Source organism: Triturus cristatus, chromosome 6, assembly GCF_964204655.1.
Source record: "Triturus cristatus chromosome 6, aTriCri1.1, whole genome shotgun sequence".
Classification (NCBI taxonomy): domain Eukaryota; kingdom Metazoa; phylum Chordata; class Amphibia; order Caudata; family Salamandridae; genus Triturus; species Triturus cristatus.
This window is the reverse complement of record NC_140589.1, coordinates 831,643,399-831,663,096: the sequence shown is the minus strand read 5'-3', so window position 1 is coordinate 831,663,096 and position 19,698 is coordinate 831,643,399. Positions and strand designations below refer to the sequence as shown.

Genomic DNA, 19,698 nt, shown 5'->3' with positions numbered 1-19,698 from the left:
CCTCCACTCAAACAGCAGCCTAGCTGCTGCAGTGGACCAGGGAGCGGGGCAACAGGGGACCGATGAAAGAGGTCAGCAGGTTAAAGTGCATGCGGCAGGGAAACAAACAGATACAATTTAAACAAATCCAAAAGTTACCCACAGTAATTGTTAAAAAAACAGGATAAACCATGTTTTGAGCATGTTTAAAATCGGAGCGAGTGACACCAGCAGTGCTGTGTGCACTACCTTCTCTGAGCTTATTCTGAGTGCGTCAGTGCCATCGGCTAAGTTTATACCCGGAAGCCCTAATGGGACTGGGAGGAAGACTAGAGCGTCTCACCTCCAAAATGGCCCCGGTATAGTGGCCCAAGGGAGGTGGGAAAAATCCACTTCCTGGAAAGAAAGAACAACTCCCTCCACTCAAATAGCAGCCTAGCTGCTGCGGTGGACCGGGGGGCGGAGCAACAGGGGACCGATGAAAGACGTGAGCAGGTTAATGTGCATGCAGCAGGGAAACAAACAGATACACTTTAAACAAATCTAAAAGTTACCCACAGTAATTGTTAAAAAAACAGGGTGAAAACATGATAAAAGATGTTTTGAGCACATTTAAAATCAGAGCGAATGACACCAGCAGCGCAGTGTGCCCTACCTTCTCTGAGCTTATTCTGAGCCGTCAGTGCCATCGGCTAAGTTTATACCCGGGAGCCCTAATGGAAGTTGGAGGAAGACTAGAGCGTCTCACCTCCAAAATGGCCGTCGTACAGTGGCCCAAGGCAAGTGGGAAAAACCCACTTCCTGGAAAGAAGAACAACTTTGTCCACTCAAACAGCAGCCTAGCTACTGCGGTGGACCGGGAAGCGGAGCAACAGGGGACCAATGAAAGAGGTGAGCAGGTTAAAGTGCATGCAGCAGGGAAACAAACAGATAAAATTAAAACAAATCTAGAAGCTACCCACAGTTATTGTTAAAAAAACCAGGATAAAACAAGTTTTGAGTGCATGACACCAGCAGCGCTGTGTGCACTACCTTCTCTGAGCTTATTCTGAGAGCGTCAGCGCCATCGGCTAAATTTATACCCGGAAGCCCTAATGGGAGTTGGAGGAAGTGCCAAGTTTATAAAAAGAAAATTGTGACAGGATCGGAGGAAGGTATTGATGTATATGGAATTATAAACTGAACAAAAACATTGGAATTTTCCAAATTCGATTATTGCTTCATTATTGTTAAATATTTGCAATCATGAAATGCTTTAAAGTTCTAAGATATTTAATGAGAGGGGATGTATGAGGTGAAGAGGCTCCACCGGAACGTATACCAGCTCATTATAGGATGACAAATGTAGTGCTTCATACATATTTGTGGCTTTGTCAATGGTACAAGATCATTGGAAATTAAAGACAATTCAGATTTCCACAATATGGTATTTTTGATTTAATGATTATTGAACATTTAAGAGAAAAAGTATATGAAATGAAGCACCTCATAGACCTGCCCATTGTGAAGTATGCCAAAGAGAAAGAAAAGTATCAGAACAGGACAAAGAGACAAGTACAAAATTACACAGATTCTCAGTGGGATAAAGGACAGCAGGGATGGGGAAAATGCACAGTTGAGGTTGATAGAATGTACCCAGCAGGGATAGGAAAAATGAACATTTGAGGTAGATAGAATGAACTCTCCAATAGCACCAGAAAGACTAAAAAGAACCGAAACAGAGAAATGTTCACGAGGAGGCTACAAGGAATACTGACACTGAAAGCAATGACATTTTAGATGCTTAGTTATCCTCACATCCACCTCCCACAACAAATGCAGAGGGTGTTACAACCACTAGTGTTACAGTGGCTACAGCTCCTGTTGCTCCGAATGTTTCTCATATCCAGAGACCACTTCCAGTACTTCCTATTGCAACTGCACCTGTTGAAGCAGCCCCTACAGTGATTGCTACACGTGTTTCTGTTTCTATTGTGACTGTTCTTGCACCAGTGTCACAGGTTTTATCAGCTCAGACATTGGCAGTGTCTATTGCAACTGCACAGACATCGTCCCTAACTCTGTGGCAATTTTGCTCACCAGTACCAAAACACAGTATTTCACAAAGAGCAGTGTTACGAAATAAAAACAACAATTTCTTGCTGCAGATAATGATATTCTCAACATGTGCCAAACACACAATCCAGCTACATTGTTACTGTTGCCTGAAAGGGAAATTGATGGAGATAAGGTTGAACATGGCTCCCTGCACCAAACCAACGCCAGAAATGAAAGATGAGCCAGACTATGTAATTTTTATGGATGGCTGATGTTTACGAGACATTGAAGGAACTTTGAGAGCAGCTCACGCTGTATGTACAATTCAGGAAGTGGTAGAAGCCTCCTTGGTAAAAGGATGTATTCTCCGCACCAGTGACGGCAGTGATCACCCTAACGAGAGCATGCAATCATTCCGCTCAAATGATCATGACTATATTTACAGATACAAAAAGAACAGATGATGGACGAAACACTGAACAAATCAAACATTCACCTCCAGTCACAGATCTGGATCAATCCATTGTTTTCTTGCTCATCATGCCATTCCAATCTTGACTCAAGGGGAGTAGGGTCAAGACTGATTTGCATATGGCTAGGTCCAAACTAGAATGGCATGGCGAGCAAAGAAATAATGTTTGATTTGTTCAGCATTCCGTCCATCTTCTGTTCTTTTTGTTTTTATTGCCCCAAGTGGGAAGGGTATGCACAGATGTTGGTCCTGTGCTCACTGTGCCACTAGATTCAGGCCAGTCTGGCTGATGAGGTGTGATACCCCAAAACCGGTCCCAGGATGCTTGTTTTTGGTCGAGGGCAGACTTGGACTGACAATTCGGGCAGTACAATTCCCATGAGGAGCAGGGCCACGACTAATTTGCATTTGGCTGGTTCTAACCTGGGGTGGCATGGTGACCGAACAAATGATGGGTTAATCCCAGATCTGTAAATGAGGGTAAATGTTTGATTTGTTCAGTATTCCATCCATTATTTCTTCTTTCTGCTTTTGTCACCCTAAGTGTACAGGGTATGCCCAGATATGGGTCCCATGCTCACTGTGCCACTGGATTCAAGCTAGCCTGGCTGATGAGGTGTGATATATTGAAACTGGTCCCAGAATGCTTGTTTCCAGTCCAGGGAAGACCTGGCCTGGCAGTTTGAGTTAGACTGTTCCCATGGGGAGCAGGGTCAAGACTGATTTGCATACGGCTGGTTCCAAAATGGGGTGGCATGATGAACAAAAAAATGATAGACTAAACCCAGATCTCTGACTGGGGGTGAATGTTTGATTTGTTAAGCGTTCCGTCCATCATCTGTTCTTTTTGCTTATATTTATGGATAGTCAGTATGGCTTTGGTGTGCTTCATGTCTTTGGGCAGTTGTGGTGACAGAGGGGACTTATGACATCATCTGGTTCTCCAATACATAATGGAGAATATTGAATAGTTCAACAGTTAAACCACACGCTGAAATCTCATTTGCCCAAAGTCTGGGCATCTTCTTCTCTGAAATGGCCAGATGCTTTACCACTGGTATTGATGAGTCTTTGAAGCATCTCTGACAGGAGACATGAGATTCCCGTGGGTTAAGCTATTACTTAATGCCTGCTGTGCCTGCAAATGTGCTTGTAAACATCACAGGTACATGATACTCGATTACTGCAAAAGATTAGCTGATGTGGTGCGCTCTGGTTTTCACCAGATTGGAGCTGCTACTGCCAATCCACATCAGGAGCAGTGCCACAATCTTAACCCTGGAGACTGGGTTTTTGTCTGGAGCCGAGGTGGAAAGGCCCCTAGCAAGTTATACTGATTACCGACACTGCTGTTAAGTGTACCGGGATACCTAATTGGGTGTATGCTTCACACACTCAGAGAGTGAGGTGCCTATACGAAGAAGTAGTGTCCTTTGAGCCAAGTCCAAGATCTCCTGTACCCGTATGTCCTGAAGGACCAGTAATGGCACCCTAACTATGCCTTTGCCTTTGGAACCAAGCTGCAAGGGTCTCATTAAACAGGTTAAATTATTTTCATATGTCTTGACAGTTTCTGTGACTGCAGGGGGTCTAAAGAAATACCATGCGCTGTCCTTGTAGTTTGGCTACGGATGTGGATTCATTCTTTTCTGAAGAAGAAGCTTAGAAAGGATCATATCATAATTGGAAAAATAATATTCAAAACGTTCCTGTCTATCACATAGAATAGCTAAAATGCTACATGTAGTAGCATATGAAAGTGGGATGTGATGGTAAGTCACATCTTCTGCAGCTGGAGAAGGTAAGTGTCCATAAATATAACAGTTCTTGGTGTCTAAAGCTTGAGTGTATTCCTGCTGTACTAATTTAGAATAAACATTTGTTAAATAATCTTTGCTTGAAATATCTATAAATGAAGCTTTTTATTTCTTCTCAACTATTTTGTGTGCAGGTGTTTATAGGGGCTGGACCGGGCCCAGTGGGTAGCCTCTCCTAAAGTAAATTCTAAACCCTAAGTACTGTCCCTGAGGTCTTGGGACCGTTGACTGTCCAGCTGGCCTTTTGGAACAATCTCTGAAATGTTGGGACTCAGAAAATGTTTGGACCTCTGAAACGTCAGGACCAATCAAGCATGTCAATCTGCACATGGCACGTCCTTGTTGGGCAAAAATATTAAGTTAGTCCTGCGCTGTGCTTCTTGTCACACAAAAAACTTGTTCAGTGGACCCTCACAGCAGGTTATCTCACTTTACTGCAACCTTCCCAGGTACAGCCTATAGCCTTGTACTACTAGAGGGTTCTTAGCTACAACAGAAGGACTTCTTGAATCTTGATCGAGTGAAGGCATGAAAAGTGTCCGACCAACAAGAGAACTTCCCTTGGTGAGAAATTTGAACTTTTCCTGCTCGGAGCTTCTCCTGACAAAAACCACAGTGGGATCTTGGTAGAATTTGGGTCTGCATTTGGCAGAGGTTTGAACCCTGTCCAAGTAGGGACCACAATCGTTGTCAGGGTAAGTCAAATACACAGCCTAAATTAACCAGTGCTCATCCTCTGGTAGCGTGGCACAGAGCAGTCAAACTTCATTTAAGTGGCAATGTATAAAGTATTTTTGGAACACTTAAAGAATAGTAACACAGTCACAACACCACAAAAGACTCCACACCAGCCCTGTAAAATAAAGAAAACTTAGGACTAAATCAAGACCAAAACGACAAAAATGCAATAAGTAGAACTTGAGATATGAATTTTAAATGAATAAACTGCAATATAGTGCTTTAAAGCAAATAGCGCTTAGGGGTTACTTGAGGTTGTGCTGGACCTGGGTAAATCGAAAATTCAGACTGACCACGATGGATGGCAGATCAGCAACAGGACCCACACAGGGGCTGCTAAAAAAGTACTTTTTCTGGAGCAAGCATCGGCATCGAAGACTCAATGCTTTTGTTTCTATCCATGCAGTCGGGTAGATACGTTGGTGTTAAGCCCCGCAGTTGGGTTCCACATTGTCGTCGAACCCCTTTCGATGCAGGTGATGCATATTCATCAAGCCTCGTAGTCAGGTCCTATGTTGGCTTTGAGCTCCTTACAATACAGGTGCTGTGTAGTCATTGAGCCTCTCAGTCGGGTCCTGCATTGTTGTCGAGTCGCTCAGGGTTGTCCTCGAAGCATTGCTGCATCAGCATCGAAGGGCACTGCATCAGTTCTAATCCACGCAATGTCATCACTGCATCGATTTTTGTAGCAAAACAGCTGCATAACCCCCTTTCGAGTCCCAGGACTGGATTGGCATTCGACTTATATGTAATTAAAAGGAGGGTTTGGGCCTGGCAACTGAGTTAACTTGCCAGGTCGACATGGCAGTTTAAACTGGACACACAGGCTCTGCAGTGGCAGGCCTGGGGCATATTTAAAGTAATACATAAATGGGTGGCACAATCAATGCTGCAGGCCCAATAGTAGCATTTAATTTATAAGCCCTGGGTACACGAAGTGCTCTTTACAAGTGCCCTATAGGGAAAATAAATATGCCAATTGTGGATAAGCCAAAGTTACCATATTTAGAGTATAGAGCTCAAGCACTTTAGCACTAGTTAGCAGTGATTAAGTGCCCAGAATCCTAAAGCTAGCAAAAATGAAGTCATCAAAACAGGAGATCAGAAGACAAAGAGTCAGGGGAAACCATGCAAAGATTGACTGGTCTAACATGTGTCCACCCCTCCCCCAGCTGAAGGTGGGGAGAGCTACCCAACCCCTTAGGAGTTCTCTTCACTAAGGTGGGGGAACCTGGAGCGACCATCAGCATTGTCATGGTCTGTGTCAGGTCGGTGTTCTGTCATAAAATCTATTCCCTGTAGGGAAATTGACCACTTCAACAGTTTGGGATTCTCACTCCTCATTTGCATTGACCATCTGAGGGGCCTGTGGTCTTTCTGGATCCGGCAGTGAGTGCCAAACAGGTATGCTCTTAGCTTCTTCCATGCCTAGACCACAGCAAGGGCTTCCCTTTCAATTATTCTCTACCTCTGTTCCCTGGGAAGTAGCCTCCAACTAATGAAGGCTACAGGCTTAACCAGGCCCACTTAATTTAGCTGTGAGAGCACAGCCAATAAACCATGCTCTGAGGCATACATCTGCACAAAAACTCTTGGGATAAGTCGGGGGCCTGGAACACAGATGCTGTGCACATGGCTTCCTTCAGGGTGTCAAAGGCTTTCTGCCACATCTGTTCAGCTCACCTGATGTGGCTGCTTCTTGAAAGTCAGCTCTGTCAAGAGGGTAACAATGGTGCTATATCCCTTGATGAATGTCTTGTAATAGCAGGTGAGTCCTAAGAAGGCTCTCACATTTGTCTGGGTCTTGGAGAGTCCCAAGCCAGAATGGTGTCAATTTTGGGCTTCAAGGGCTGCACCTTGGAGCCCCCTACTTAGTGTCCCAAGTAGTCAACAGAGATCTGTCCTATCTGCCACTTGCAGGCCTTGATAGTCAGGCCTGCAGTCTGAAGAGCCTGAAGCACTTCTTGGAGGTGGTACAAGCAGTCCTCCCAACTGGAGCTGAAGACCGCAATGTTGTCTAGGTAGGTGGCACTAAAGTTCTCCAACCTAGCCAGGACCTGATTGACCAACCTCTGGAAGGTGGCAGGGGCGTTCTTTAAACCAAAAGGCATGACCCAGAACTGGAAGTGCCCTTCTAGAATTGAAAATGCTGACCTCTCTTTAGCCCCCTTGGTCAAGGCAATCTGCCAGTACTCAGATATTAGGTCAAACATGCTGAGCAACTTGCCAGCTCTATGCCAATCAATGAGCTCATCAGCTCTCGGGATGAGGTGTGCCTCAGTCTCAATGACTGTATTGAGCCCACAGTAGTCCACTAGGAAACTAAGTTCAGGTTTGACACCTGGAGAGGAAGACTTGGGAACCAAAATCTACTGGGCAGGAAGAAGGGCTGTTTGAGGGCTCAATAACCCCTAACACCAGCATCTTATAGTCCTCCTCTTTGATGCTGCCTCTCACCTTATCAGATAACCTGCAAATTGTGTTCTTGACAGGCATGCTGCCCCCAGTGTCAATATCATTGGTGCACCACATAGTAACCCCGGGGATAAAGGAGAAAATAGAGGCAAACTGCCCCAGCAACAATAATAATAATAATCCACATTTGTAAAGCGCGAACAATCAACCGTAAGGGTCTCTAGGCGCTGGGGGCCGTCGGGAAGATTAAGCAAGCTATTGCCCAGAGTCACATGGTGCTGGGCTAATCTGCCGCCGGCGCCGGGGATCGAACCGTGATCCCCAGATTCCGGAGTCAGTCGCCCTGGCCACGGCGCCACACCTCTTCCCGCTGGTGGCAGTCCTTCTATTGATCTATGGTTAAGGTAGGGGAGAGGCTCACACTCTCCACTGACCCATCCTGCTCCTCAGCGGCAAGGAGGTCGGGTAGAGGTTCACTCTCCTCTTCCACCCCATCATCAGTAACCAAGAGCAGGGCCATTTCCGAGCTCTCAAAGTGGGGCTTGAGGCGATTCACATGCAGGATGCTTAAAGGGTTCCTAAGAGTCTAGAGGTACTCCAGGAAGGTGACATCACTCTTGCGCTCCTTCACCTCATAAGGCCCAGGCCATCAGTCTTGCAGGGCCCAGGGGCTCGACTAGCTGCATTATCCACACTTTTTGATCAGGTTGAAACGTGACCAAAGTGATATTCTGGCCACTTCAGCATTTCATGTTCTCCTGACTAGCTTCCAGGTTCTCATGTGCCATTTTCCTGAAGCCGGTTCTCTGTTTGTGGAATATCAGCATGTAACTAACTACATCCTGGGGCAGCTTGCTCCCAGCCTTCTTCAACCAAACTAGGAGTTCCTCCCACAGGGTGCCCATACAGAATTTCAAAGATGCTGAAGCCAACCCCCTTATGTGGTACCTCGCTGTAGATGAACAAAAGACATGGCAGGAGGACATTCCACTTATGCCTCATAGTTTCTCGTCGACCCATAATTATATCTTTGAGGGTGCGGTTAAACCTTTCAACCAACCCATTAGTTTAGGGTTGGTAAGGAGTAGTGAACTTGTAGGTTACCCATTACTCCTTCCACATGGCCTTCATGTAATTGGACATGAAGTTGGTACCCTGGTCAGATACCACCTTCTTGGGAAAACCCACACAGGTAAATATCGACTTCAGTGCCCTGGCCATGAAGGACGCAGTCACTTTCCTCAGGAGGATACCTTCCAGGTACCTGGGTGGCATGATCCACCAGGACCATAATTAATCTTCTGTGCCCCTCAGGGTCAGACTCCTGCCAGACTGTGAAAGTTTTAGGAGCAGGTATCCCGTGCCCCTTGCCCTTCTATGTTTTGGCAGGTACCCGGGCCATTATTCCAGGCTCCAGGCCCTCTTTACCACCCTGTTGGGCTGCCATGGGTCGTGTGGTTAGGCACACCCGCTCAGGTAACCCCATCATCTCCAAGTTTAACTGGAGCTCCACCTCCTTACAGATGGTATGCTCCAGGTGATTACCAAGCAGACAATCCACAGGTATGGATGGACTCACAAATACCTTAAGTAGACCTGAGATCCCCCATTCAAAGGGAACCAGAGCCACTGGGTAGTGGCTCTCATGATTGTAAGCAGCAACAATGTGGTGGAACACATTAGGAACTACTTGCTCTGAAGACATTAGATGACACCTGACAGTTCGTCATCCTGGCTCCTGTGTCTCTCTGAGCCTCCACCCTCTGCCCAATGATGGTGACCCACTGACAGCACTTCCTAGTATTGTCAGGCATGGTGGTTTTCTGGACCATCTCTCTGTCAACCAGGGATACTATGGGTAATCTCTACACTCTACCTAAATCTATCTGGGGCAATCTCTTCTCCGAGCAGAACACTAGCCAACCCCAGAGACTGCCCACCGGTAGGGGGTGCTGTGCCCACTTGGGACACTAGGGATCCCCTTAATAGTGTCCTTCTTGTTGACAGTCATAACACTTCAAAGGAGCCTTCCTGTAGATTTATTGTCAGGGAACCATTTCTGTTTCTTATCAGTAGGAGAATGGGGACCCTGACCTTCAGAACTAGTTTGGGGCCCTTTAGAGAACCCCTTTCTCTTGATTTTGTCCCCCTTCTTCTGATAGTAACCCTGCCCACCCATGTAGTGATCCTACAGATACCTTCGTGGGAACCCTGTACTGACACAGATGTCTGCTGCCTTAGCAAGATCTTTGGGGTTAGCGAGCTCACTATCAACAAGGTGTTGACACAGATCTGGAAAAACAAAACCTGAACATGTGCTCTGTTGCAAGTTATACAGCCCCTGATAATCTTTTACGTCACTGCCCTTCACCCAACCATCCAGTGCCTTGCAAAAGGAATCTATACAATCCACCCTGGTCTGTTGGGATAGCTTTTGACTGTCTCTGAACTTCTGTCTGCACTTCTCTAGAGTCAGACCAAACCTTCTGTTCAGTGCCTCCATGGGGTATACCTCGTCGTGTCACTCCCTTCTAGGGCCAGTAGAGTGTCCCTCCCCTCACTCTGGATATGCCTCTTCAGACTACCTCCCCACTTTCCCTCAGGTACCTTGTGCATCTGTAGAGCAACTTTTGTAGGCCTCAAACCATCTGACTCTGTTGCTTCCCAATACAAAGTCAGACACCAGACCCTTGGGTATGTGGACCCTCCTGTCAGAGGACACTGCAGAAACACTGCTACCATGAAGGCTGTACTCAGCCCTTCCGGCTTTTGAATCTAGCTCTGTGAAGCTCAGTTACCGATCCAACATCATTTTCTTCTCCTCTATCACCATTTCTTTTTGGGGGGTTTTCCATCTCCATAGTTAGTGTTTTTCCCTCTAAGGCATGCTTTGCCTCTCGCTTTAGTTTGACAAGTTGTAACTTTAGTTTCCTCTCCTCCCTCTTGTCCTCAAGCTTCTCTGGGGACATGCCTTGAGAGGACACACAGATTCCTGCCCTGGGAGGGACCATTCCTCCTTGCAGGATGGTTGCCCCTTATCCCACAGGCACTCCCAGATTCCCCAATGAATCATGGTCCAGCTCTCCATCATCATCTATGTCCTCATTATCATCCTCATTCTCTGGGGTTTCATGAGCTGCATTTGATTTAAATTGGATTTGGATAGTATTGTACACCAAATCACTGTAAGCTACTGCACAAACACAAGTTCTATGCTCACTGCTAATCATCAGTATTAGAAATTTGGTCTCTAGTTGGCAGAGGTTTGCTCCCTGTACAAGTAGGGACTACAATCCTAGTCAGGGTAAGTCAAATAAACAATGTAAATTAACCTATGCTCACCCTCTGGTAGCTTGTCACAGAGCAGTCATAACATAAGAAGCAATGTGTAAAGTATTTGTGCAACACTTAAAGTAAAGTAACAGTGAAAATACCACAAAAAGACTCCACACCAGCTTAGAATAATAAAGATATTTTTATGAGTAAAACAACATCAAAATGACAAAAAAACTATTCTTAGAACTTGAGATATGAACTTTTAAAGAATAAACTTCAATATAGTGCTTAAAAGCAAATAGTGCTTAGGGGTTACTTGAGGTCACTCTGGACCGGGGTACATCCAAAGTTCAGGCCAACCACAATGGAGGACAGACTCCACGGATGGCTTGCTGAAAAAGTACCTTGGATGGAGCAAGCGTCGGCTTGGAAGACGAGATGAGTCAGTTCCAATCCATGCAGTCAGGTTGCTGTGTTGGTGTCGAGCCTCGCAGTCTGGTCCTGCATCGTCGTTAAACCCCTTTCGATGCAGATGCTGAGTTGCCATCAAATCTTGCAGTCAGGTCCCGCATGGGTGTTGAACTGCTTGCTATGCAGGTGCTTTGTCATTGTCAAGCCTTGCATTCGGGTCCCGTGTCATCATCAAACTCCTTACGATACAAGCACTGCGCCGTTGCCGAGCCTCGCAGATGGGTCCCGTGCCATCGTTGAGCTGCACTGTGTTTTTTTTGTTTTTTATTCATAAGGGCGCTCAAATGCCCATTGGCGTCTTGGTGCTAGTTTTGACACTAACAAGAAGAACCAAGAGGGGGAATTAAGCTATTCTGCTTTGAGTAACCAGGTTTTTAAAGTCTTCTTAAACATCAGTATATTGGGCATGGCTCTAATTTGCAGGGGAAGAGAGTTTCAAGGCTTTGCAGCTCGAATTACATAACTTCTTCCACCCCAGGAAGATCTTTTAAACCTGGGGACTACTGCACATTTGGCTGCTGCGGACCATAATGACCTATCTGGGAAGTACCAGCTTAAGCTGTTTTTAAGAAAAATTGGCCCTTGGTTGTGTAATGCTTTAGAGACAGCTGTCTTGGTTGTGTAATCCCTTTATAGGGATGTCCTCGAGGCACTTCAGCGCCAGCTTCAAAGGGCACTGAATCGGTTCTGATTGGTGCAAAATTGTCACTGCGTTAATTTTTGTAGAAAAAAAACTACAGAAACCAGTTTCAAGCCCCAGCACTGGGTCGACAGCTCTCAGCAGGGCAGGACTCACAATTGGCAGAGTCCACCAGATGAAGCAGGGTTGAGGGAAGTCTGTAGACCCCGAGACATCAAAGCAGACGGGAAGCCAGTAACCCCTTGTAGAGCTTGGGTTCAATGATGCAGAGAGCAGATCCATGCTTTCTCACCCCCAAGCACGGAGCAGCAGGCAGCAGACCAACACAGCAAGGCTGTTACCAAAGTAGCAGTCCCTTCTACAGCACAGCCAACAGCTCATCTTCCTGGCAGAATGTCCTTAGTTCCAGCAATGTTCTGAAATCATGGTGTCAGAGGTCCAGTACGTATACCCAATTTGGCCTTTGGAGTAGGGAGACTCCAAAAATATGCTTTAAAGTGCACAAGGGCCTGCCTTTCCTGCCCTGGCCCCAGACTCACTACAGGGGGGTATGAAATCCTTTGTGTGGGTACAGGCACACTCCTATTCAGGTGCAAGTGTCAGCTCATCCCTTTCATCCTACCTCAGGATGACCCATCAACATGCAGATGGTTTCCCAGTCACACCTACTTTGCCCTTGCATGTGGCTGTCTGGAGAGAATGCAGGAAGCAAGCTCTCACCCATCCCAGATGCGTATTACAGGGATAGTCAGAAGGCAGCAAATGGATTAAGTAAGAAAATGCAAACTTTCTAAAAGTGCCATTTTTAGAACTGCAATTTAAAAACCAACTTCACCATAAGTTGTGTTTTTAAATTGTGAGTCTAGAGACACCCAATTTGATTTTTCTATCTTGTCCCAATGGGCCACTACACATCAAATGTTCTAAGGCATTCTACATGTTAACCTATGGGAGAGATGGGCCTAGCAGTAGTGAAAAATTAATTTAAGAGTATTTCACTACCAGGACATGAAAAGCCTTAATTAAGGTACATGCCCTATTTTTTTTAAATACACTGTACCATGCCTTTAGGGCTGCCTTGGGCCTACCTTATGGGTGACTTCAATGTAATAAAAAGGAAGGTTTAGGCCTGGCAAGTAGGTTAACTTGCTAAGTCGACAAGACAGTTTAAACTGCAAACACAGGTTCTGCAGTGGAAGGCCTGTGCCATGTTTAAAGTGCTAGTTAAGTGGGTTGCACAATTAGGCTCACTAGTAGCATTTAATTTACAAGCCCTGGGCATATGGAGTGCACCTTATTAGGGACTTATAAGTAATTGTGGATAAGCCAAAGTTACCATGTTTAGAGTACAGAGCGCATGCACTTTAGCACTGGTAGCATTGGTAAAGTGCCCAGAATACTAAAACCAGCAAAAATGAAGTCAGCAAAACAGGAGGTCAGAAGGAAATAAGTCAGGGCAAACCACGCCAAGTATGCCAAGTCCAACAGATCTCATCCAACATCAATCCAGCTTTGAGAGAACTTCCTTGTATACAGTCTGCAACCTTGCCTCAATGAAGGATATTAGCTTCCATTTCAGAGACTAAGTCAGAAGCTAAAATGTTTGCCCGAGAAGAATTTGCTTGGTGTATCTGTCCTCGCTCCATGGCGGTCAGTCTGAAATTGAGTCTGTGTCCCAGTTACATACTAAAAGTACCTTCCATTTGGCACTTGACATTTTCTTGGTGCCTTTTTTCCTTAACCCTTTCTATGCTGAGGACGTAACGGTTACGTCCTTGACTATGGCGTTGGTGTGCCAAGGACATAACTGTTACATCCTCTGCACACCACCCATAAATCCCACTGCTGTAAACAGCAGAAGGATTTCCTTTTTCAGTTTTTTACCCACAGGAGCTAGGGAAGAGCTTCCCAAGGCATTTTTATGTCTTTCAATGTAATGCCTATCACACGCATGGTGCACTGATGTCATTACATTGAAAGTGAAACTGAAACAAGCCGATTGGCTCCTTTCAGTTTCACTGCTTTAGTGCTTGTGGGGCTATCTCAGCCCCCTGAGAATCTAGGCTGACTGGAAAGGTATCATTGGAAAGGGGAGAATCTCCCCTTTCTAGCGGTACAGTTCTGTATAGGATTCTTGCTTGGGGATCGCTGCAAGAGGGCGATCCCCAAGCAAGAATCCACGACTAGACACCAGGGAGAGAACTCCCCCTCAATGTATATCTAACAACATCCCATTTCATCACATTTCTGCATAGGATCACTGCACCAGCACAAATTTCCTATCACTCAGCGTTCCCCTCTGTCTCCTGAGTAAAATGATACCTCACTTGTGTGGGTGGGTCAAGTGCCTGCGACAGGGAAGGGCCAAAAGCATGGTCCAAGAGGGCAGGTTTTTTTAATAGATTTTTTGACCGACTCTGCTTTGGGCACCCACGCAAGTGAGGGATCATTTTACTCAAGAGACCGAGGGGAATGCTGGATGGTAGGAAATTTGTGTAGGCATGGTGATCCCATGCATAAATGTGTGTATATGTTTAGCTAAATTTGAGGTTTGCAGGGGATTCTGGGTAAGAAAATATTGGGGGGATCCGTGCAAGCCATACCCTCCTGGACTTCCCAGGGTGTCTAGTTTTCAGAAATGTTTGGATTTGGTAGGTTTCCCTAGATGGGCTTCGAGACCATGACCAAAAACACAGGTGACCCCCTTGCAAAACCAGTTTGTTTTGTGATTGATAATTTTGATGCCTCCACAACAGGGAAACATGGGAAAATGCTGGATACATTGAAGTTTGTGGCTACCCGCAGATTCCAGAGCTTTCCTTCACAGAAATGTGAGGAAAATTAGTTTTTTTCACAAAGTGTGAGGTTTGCAAGGGATTCCGGGTAACAGACCCTGGCTAGGGCCACACAAGTCACCCCATCATGGATTCCTCTGGGTGTCTAGTTTTGCAAAACGTACAGGTTTGAGAGGTTTCCCTAAGTGCCGGCTGAGTTAGGGCATAAAATCCACAGCTAGTTACATTGCAAAATAAGGATCAGTTTTCAGTGGAAAAATATGATGTGTCTATTTTGCGTTTTGGGCTGTTTTCTGTCGTGGGCACTAAACCTACTCACACAAGTGAGGTACCATTTTTTTTCTGGATAAACATGTTTTTATTGTTTTTAATACTTTCACAAGAGTTGCAGTGCAGTCAGTACAAGACCTGGAAGGTGTAAAAGACATTATATGCATTACAATGACACTATGATTATTCCCATACAGTGATGTAAACACACTCCTCTCAGAAGTACAATTAAAGTAGGCTAATATCCCCCCTTCAAACCATCTGCTCCATATTCTGGTATACTTGGCTGGGCAACCCCATGCTTTGTAAACTGCCTTCTACTGTTAGGTGCACCAGTCCACCCTTATCCTCCAGTTCCAGTGTAGGGGGCCTGGAAGCTTTCCATTGTGCTGTGAAATCCTGCTTGACCACCAATATGCCTGTCCCCAATAATACCCAGTACGCCCTGCTCCCCCCAACTCCCTCCATCAACCCCAGGAGTACGGGTAGAGTTCAAGTTCTAGACCATGGGTACTCACAAACCTTCTCTCGGGGGCAAAATTACAGTGTGGTTTGTGGCCGAGGGCCGAACCGGTGGGGACGGGGTCAGTGGGGGAGGGGGGTGGGGCTAGAGCAAAAAACAACTGTGACCATGAGGTTGAACACAGGCCCCTGTAGCAGACTCCTTCGTCCACTGAGCCACCAGACCCAGCATACACACATCTTTCTCTCTCTCTCTCTCTCTCTTCCTCTCTCCCTCTCTCCGTCTCCCTCTCTCTGTCTCCCTTCCTCTCTCTCCCCCTGTCTCCCTCCCTCTCTCTCCCTCTGTCTCCCTCCCTCTCTCTCCCTCTGTCTGTCTGTCTCCCTCTGTCTCCCTCTGTCTCTCTCTATCTGTCTCGCTCCCTCTGTCTCCCTCCCCCTGTCGCCCTCCTCCCTCTGTCTGTCTCCTTCTGTCTGTCTCCCTCTGTCTGTTGCTCTCTGCCTCTCTCCCTCTGTCTCTCTCCCTCTGTCTTCCTCCCTCTGTCTCCCTCTCTCTCTGTCTCCCTTCCTCTCTCTTTGTCTTCCCCTCTCTCTCTGTCTCCCTCTCTCTCTGTCTGTCTCCCTCTCTCTCTGTCTCCCTCCCTCTGTCTACCTTTTCTGTGTCCCTCTGTCTGTCTCCCTCTCCCTTCCTCTGTGTCCCTCTGTCTGTCTCTCTCTCCATCCCTCTGTCTCCCCCTGACTCCCTCCCTCTGTCTCCCTCTGCCTCCCTCTGTCTCCCTCCCTCTGTCTCCCTCTCTCTCTGTCTCCCTCTGTCTCCCTCTCTCTGTCTCTCTCTGTCTCCCTCGCTCTCTGTCATCCTCCCTCTCCCTCCCTCCGTCACCCTCTGTCTCCCTCCCTCTGTCTCCCTCCCTCCCTCTCCCTCCCTCTCCCTCTCTCTCCCTCTGTCTCCCTCCGTCTCCCTCCGTCTCCCTACATCTCCCTCAGTCTCCCTCTCCTTCTCCATCTCCCTCTCTGTCCTTCTGCCTCTTTGTCTCTGTCTGTCTCAGTCTCTGCATCTGTCTGTCCCGGTCTCTGCCTCTATCTGTCTTTCCCTGTCTGTCCCTGTCTCTGTCTGTCCCTGCCTCCCTCACTCTGTTTCCCTCTTCCTCCATCTCCCTCTCCCTCTGTCTCCCTACATCTCCCTCCGTTTCCCTCTCCTTCTCTGTCTCCCTCTCTGTCTCTCTGCCTCTTTGTCTCTGTATGTCTCAGTCTCTGCCTCTATCTGTCCCGGTCTCTGCCTCTATCTGTCTGTCCCTGTCTCTGTCTGTCCCTGTCTCCCTCCCTCTGTCTCCCTCTCCGTCTCTCTGTCTGTCTCTGCCTCTAGCTGTCTGTCCCTGTCCCTGCCTCTATCTGTCTCTATCTGCCCCTGTCTCTGTCTTTCTCTGTCTCTGTCTATCTGCCCCCTTCCTCTCTCTCTCTCTCTGTCCCTCCCTCTCTATCTGTCTCCCTCCCTCTCTCTCTATCTCCCTCCCTCTCCCTCCCTCTCTCCCTCTCTCTCTCCCTCTGTCTCCCTCTGTCTCACCCACTCTGTCTCCCTCCCTCTGTCTCCCTCCCTCTGTCTGTCTCTCTCCCTCTGTCTTTCTCCCTCCCTCTGTCTGTCTCCCTCTGTCTGTCTCCCTCCGTCTCCCTCCGTCTCCCTCTCCCTCTCTGTCTCTCTGCCTCTTTGTCTCTGTCTGTCTCAGTCTCTGGCTCTATCTGTCTGTCCCTGTCTCTGCCTCTATCTGTCTGTCCCTGTCTGTCCCTGTCTCTGTCTGTCCCTGTCTCCCAACCTCTGTCTCCCTCTCCGTCTCTCTGTCTCTGTCTGTCTCTGCCTCTATCTGTCTGCCCCTGTCCCTCCCTCTATCTGTCTCTGTCTGCCCCTGTCTTAAAGTTAGGAGTTTTCTCAGTTTAGGAGTAGTAAAGTTCTAACTTTACTACTCCTAAACTGAGAAAACTCCTAACTTTAAGACTTTTGGTATTCACAGAAGGCATTTAGGAGTCCTAAAGTTAGGAGTCCTAACTTCTGTGAATACCGAAATGAGTAAGTGCGTTCTGTGAATACTAAAATGAGTAAGTGCCTTCTGTGAATACCAAAATGGTAGTAAGTTTAGGATTTTGTCTTAAGTTAGTTCTGTGAATCGGGCCCCTCGTAAAGAAATGGTCAGTTTTCAGTGGAAAAATGTAATGCTTCCACATTGTGTTTTGGGACATTTCCTGTCAAAGGCACTAGGCCTACCCACACAAGTGAGATGCAATTTTTACCGGGAGACTTAGCGAAACACAAAATAGTAGAAAAAGTTGTATTACCATTTGTCTTTATATTCGTTTCTGGTGCCCAAATGTAAGAGAGTGTGTATAAAAAAAAGTCATTTTGAAAAATACTCTCTAATTCACATGCTAATATGGATACCCACAAATTCAGAGATGCACAAATAAACACTGCTTCTAAACTCCATATCTTGCTCCCATTTCAGAAATATATAGGTTTACTTGATATCTTTTTTTCCAAATGAATTGCAGTATACCCGGTACACAATGAAAAGCCATTTCAATGTGCAGCTCAGTTATTGACTGTGGTTACCTCGGGTTCTTGGTGAACCTACAAGCCCTATTTGTTCCCACAACCAAAAGGGTCCCGTGGACGTGACAATATATTGCTTTAAAAAATCTGCCATAGTTAGAAGAAGTTACGGATGAAAATGTAGGCACGAATGGCTGTTTAGTAACTCAATTTCAATATTATTTTATTTCAACTGTTACTTTCTATAGGAAAACCTACACAAATGAGCCCTTGCTGAATTCAGAATTTTGTCTACATTTCAGAAATGTATAGCTTTTTGTAATCCACTATTGCAAAAACAAATTGGAAAAATAGGCTATGTCCTAAACTGTGTAGAAAATTTTGGTTTTCTGACAAATGTCTCCCTATTCCTGAAACATGGGAAGAAGGTGATTTTAGCCCACAAACCCTTTGTTGATACCATTAGCAATGTTTTAAAAGTCATATCTCCAGTTCTTCATATTGAATTTTTGTTGTTTTGTTGTATATTAGTTTATTAAAAATGTTTTTATATTTTTGGAAATAGGAGGGGGATATTTTTTTGTTGTGTTTATGACTTTTAGCTGTTTTGGTACATTTTAGTGTTTTACACATTTTCACCAAGTTAAGCTTGTCTGCTCTGTGCCATAGCTCAGGTGAGGTTTAGTTCAAGTTAAAATTATTTAAATGCTTGCCTGGACCTAAAATGTTAGTGACTTTATTACTTGTGATGAACAACCATCTATCCCAATTCTAAATTACTTTCTTACATCCATTTACTTTTTAGAGCCTTTTCTGATTAAATTAAATTAGAGGTAGGAGAAAAACTAATGCCGATCCTTGGCCTTTTATTACAACAAGTACCTTTACTGATAAATGGTATGAGAAATTAGGTTAGTGGTCAGAGAGGGAGGAAGCTATGATGGACCACGTTAGTCCAGCTGAAAAAGTTACCCTCTCAAAGTCAAGCATGAGGCATTCCATTCTCGGTGGAGGAGGCTGTGAGGAGTAGAGAAAGTGTTGCAGATAGTCATCGCTGTCACATTGTGGATGTTTGTCATGGTAGCTTCACCTTGGCGGCTGTTGTTGCTGTAGCGCAAAGTACAGACCTCACATTGCCGGTCCCATTTTCGTAGTAGCACAAAGAGTCAGGTTCACCCATGCTTTGCGGTAGCAGTCATAGCAGGCAGCTGAGTCTCAGTGCAAGCGGGCCCATAGGCTGTCTGGAAGAGCCAAAACTTCAAGAGTTCATGTCCAGTGCAGCCGGGCAGCTGGGCAGTTGCAGGGAGGCCTCTGGAACTTGTTGTAGCTCAGACAGGAGGTCAGCCAACTGACCCTCGGAGAAACTCAAGTTGGCCTGGGATGAGAGGGCCAGGTCCAGTTTTCCTTCTCAGAGAGCAAGGCAGTTCTCAAGCATTAGGGCTGTCCTCTGGCAGCAGCAGGGCAGTCCTCATGGAGGAGAGACATTCCTTCTTCCATTGTTTTCACAGTTTCAGGAGTGTATGATGAGTGGCTCTGGAGGTCGAATATTTATACCTGGTGCCAGCCTTTCAAGTAGGGGGATTCCATATATTAACCCCACGTCTAGTTCTGGTAAGTTCTTCCCTTCCCCTGCCAAGGCTCCAAGAAGTCTGGGGTGACAAATGACTAGTGTCAAGTTCCTTCATGTGTGCTGGAGGCAGGCCCTTTGAAGTGTAAGTGGGGCAAGGCACAACTCCTATCCCAGCAATCATGGCCTTCTAAGGTGGTTATGTCAAATGTTCCCTCTTTAT

General features: G+C 46.2%; 1 long non-coding RNA gene across 1 annotated transcript in view; it reads left to right on the top strand.

Annotated features, from left to right (window-relative positions):
* Positions 1–787: 787 nt before the first annotated feature.
* The window catches only part of LOC146817948 (uncharacterized), a 133,402-nt gene continuing 114,491 nt past the window's right edge, over positions 788–19,698 (top strand). The window contains exon 1 of the long non-coding RNA XR_014963036.1: positions 788–870. This is a non-coding gene — a long non-coding RNA (uncharacterized LOC146817948). The remainder of the gene's footprint in view (positions 871–19,698) is intronic.